General features: G+C 37.8%; 1 non-coding gene across 1 annotated transcript; it reads left to right on the forward strand.

Moving 5' to 3' along the window:
- Positions 1 to 270: 270 nt before the first annotated feature.
- On the forward strand, positions 271 to 377 carry LOC145556872 (small nucleolar RNA R71). The gene has a single exon (XR_014091964.1). It is a non-coding gene; the product is annotated as a small nucleolar RNA R71 (small nucleolar RNA).
- Positions 378 to 3603: the final 3226 nt, after the last annotated feature.

Raw genomic sequence — 3603 nt, forward strand, 5'->3', positions numbered from 1 at the left:
ACACTTGAGTTCAACTTGGAAAGACCTTCATTCAAGAGTTCAACTATGTGCTTAAGTTGACCGACTTTCTCCAACTCATAAAGATCACCTTGCTTTCCTTGGGACCTTCTTTGACCTCCCCAAGAATAGCTAGTAGCCACCTCTTCAATTATAGCTTCAACTTGGCTTTGAGGGATCTTAATCAATTGGCCACCGGCACCCGCATCTAGATTGGTTCTTGAAATTGGCTCTAAGCCATCATAAAAGAATCTCATGAGCAAATTATGGTTGAATCCATGGTTAGGACATGCTCTAATCATATCCTTAAACCTTTCCCATGCTTCCCCAAGAGTTTCATCCGGTTCTTGCTCAAAAGAAGCTATCTTCCTCCTCATTTTTGCGGTTTGCTCATCGGAAATGAACCTCTTGAGAAAGGCCTTCGCAACATCTTTCCATGTGGTGAGAGAGTTGGGCTTCAAAAGCTTGAGCCATTTCTTTGCTCTTCCGGTGAGAGATTGCCGAAAGAGATGCATACGAATGTAATCTTGGCTCACTTCATTTGTTTGCATCATTGCACACAACTCAAGGAATCGGTCCAAATGCTCAATGGGGTCTTCACTTGCACTTCCGGAAAATTGCTCAACTTGTACCATCCTAGCATATTGTGGATGGATTGTGAAATTAGACTCGGTGGTTGGGAGAAGTATACCACTCGTGAGCTCATAGACTTCCGGATTTCCAAACTCCCTAAAAAGAAGGTCATCCTCTTGTCTTGCCATATCTCTCTTTGAATACAACAAAGCTAAGCACACGATTAGCAATGACAAGTAGGATTAAAAAAAAGGCAAAATAATAAAAAGAAAGCAAATAAAATGACTCTAACAATAGCAAAAACAAATGCTAAACAAGCCGCTTCCCCGGCAACGGCGCCAAAATTTGATCAGGATTAAGTAGGTCGTTGGTTCTACTAACCCTAATCAAATTAACAATTTATAATGCCTAAACTTACACTAAACTAGTTAGTGGCAAGTAAAGGGTCGAACCACTAAGGAAGCTCACTCGTCCAACATCAATATCACTAATGCAAGAGTCAAGAGGGGAAATGTTTTTGTTGATATATTGGATAAAAAGCACTAAAACTATGAATAAGCAAAGATAAAGACGAATAAAATCAAGAAAGAACAACGCTAGGGATACGGGGGTGTCAAACATGATTAGAAAAAAGGGGAATAATCGTAGTTATCATGAAGAACATGCCAAAGAACACAAGATCCTACCTAAACAATTCATTTTCATGCAATAGTCTAGGCAAATCAATGAAAGAGGTCTATGCTAATTAGGATCATTCTCATGCATCCCATTAGGCACAAGCTAACCAAAGAATAAAGGGGCACAATACATGGAACTCCATTTTTAACAACTCATTCTCATGCAATCATTAAAATAGAGGTGATCTAAATCTAGTTCAAATCATTTTCATGCATTTAAACTAGAAGGCAATCAAATAAAGTGCTACAATAATCTCAAGTCAATAAAAATCATATCTTTCATCAATTTAAGGTATGTAATCAATCCACTATCATCATTCATCCAACATTCAACACATATTTTCCACCCCCTTCCCCTAGCTAAAAGATTAGCCTAGAGAAAGGAGATTAAACATAATAGCAAAACCAAAAATATATTCAAGAAACACAAAACAAAACATGATTAAAAACAATGAAAACAATAATAACTAGATGAACTAAAAAGACTAACAAAAATAAGCAACAATAAAGCAAATAAATAAAGCTAAAGGAAAGGATTAGAGATTACTAGAGAGAGGATTAATGAAAGATGAAAACTTGAAGGAATTGCTTGATTGGAAATTAAACTTGACCAAAATTGATTACTTGGAAGAAAATTGAGCAATAATCAACTTTATCTCTCTAAAAACTATCTAATCTAACCCTAAGAGAGAGAATCTCTCCTAAACTAACTAAGAAAATAGCATAATGGCCTCCCCTCTAATTACCCCCAAAAATGGGTATTTATACAAAGCTCATAAAACTAAGAAAAATAAAAGAAATAAAAGAATGAGAAAATTAAGGAAAAACAAAAGAAAAAATAAAATAGAAAGGAAATAAGAAAAGGAAAAGGAAAATATAAAAAGAATTAAGAAAATAAAATAAAATAAAAGAAAAAGAAATTAAAATAAACCCACAAATCCCCCAAATTCCCTCAGCCACGATTTCCACTTCTCTTTCATTTGGCTGCTCTGATTTGCATCACCTTCATCACCATCACCACGCATCCCCTCATCTTCACCGTTCATCATCATCATCTTCATCAAGCATCATTAAAACACGGCCGTTGGATTTCATTAAAATCACGTGCAAAGCTCGTGATGTGGTTCAAATTGAACCCCGATCTACGCGCCCGCGAAGACACCGCGCAGAGGTCGCGCATAGCTTCTGCCTCGACTCTGAATTTGGACTCCAATCGTGTGCGCTTTCTGACAGGGGTGCGCGGCCGCGGAGGTAAGTGTTGCTGCAATTGTTGCGGGTTGCTGCTGGTGTTTCTGTGAATTGGTGGTTGACGTTGTGGTGATTGGAGGTGTTGGGGTTTGCTTGGGTGAATTGGTTGCGGTGGCTGGAAATTGGTGTGATTGAAGGTGGCTGAAATTGAGTGGGTTGCGAAGGCTGGTGGTTGAAATTGGTGGCTGGTGCTGCGAATTGCAGATTGTTGTCGCTGCTGTTCAGGTTTGTGTTTGGTGATAGGTGCAGCGCAACAGTGGTTGCGCGTGAGTGGTGGTGGGTGGTTGTAAGTTGCGATTGGTTGCGTTGTTGGTGTTATTGTGGGGTTGCGCGTTGGTGGAAGCAGGGGATTGTGGCTGGTGGTTTAATTGGAGATGGCTGATGGTGTTGGTGTTGTTGACGGTTGTTGGGTGGTGTTGTGAGGGCTGGTGGTGAAATGGGAATGGTGTGAGTGGGCAGCTTTGCTGTGAGGGCTGGTGGTGGATTGGGAGAGCAGGGAGCAGGGGAAGTGATGTTGTGTGTGTTGGAGCAGGGGAGATGGTGTGGTGGAGGTTAAGGGATGGTGTGGTGTAGGTTAAGAGGTGGGCAGCAGCTAGGTCGGTTAGGGGCATTGTGAAGTTTGCTCGAACCTTGGACCCCGAACACAAACTTGACTTTGAAACCCGGAGCGCCTACAACCAAAAACAAAATAAATAAAATAAAGTAAAATAAAATAAGATAAATAAAATAAAGTAAAATAAAATAAGATAAATAAAGTAAAATAAAATGCTAAAACTAAAGAAATAATAAAATTAAATGAAAAGAAATAAAATAAAATAAAATACGAAACTAAAATAAATAAGAAAATGAGATAAAAAGAGAAATTATTAAAAATAAAAACTAACGACTTAAACTACAAACATTAAAAGAAAGAAAAATAAAATAAAACACGAAAATAAACTAAAAACTATAGAAAATTACAAAAATACTCAAAATAAAGATAAAAGACGAGAATAATAAAATAATAGAAATAAAGGATATAAAAGGTGAAATTATTGGAAAATAAGCCGGAATACGACTCAATAAACACCCTAAAAGTGACATAAAAGTCACTTATCAATGAGTCAGA

This window comes from Chenopodium album, chromosome 8, assembly GCF_948465745.1.
Source record: "Chenopodium album chromosome 8, dcCheAlbu1.1, whole genome shotgun sequence".
Lineage (NCBI taxonomy): Eukaryota > Viridiplantae > Streptophyta > Magnoliopsida > Caryophyllales > Amaranthaceae > Chenopodium > Chenopodium album.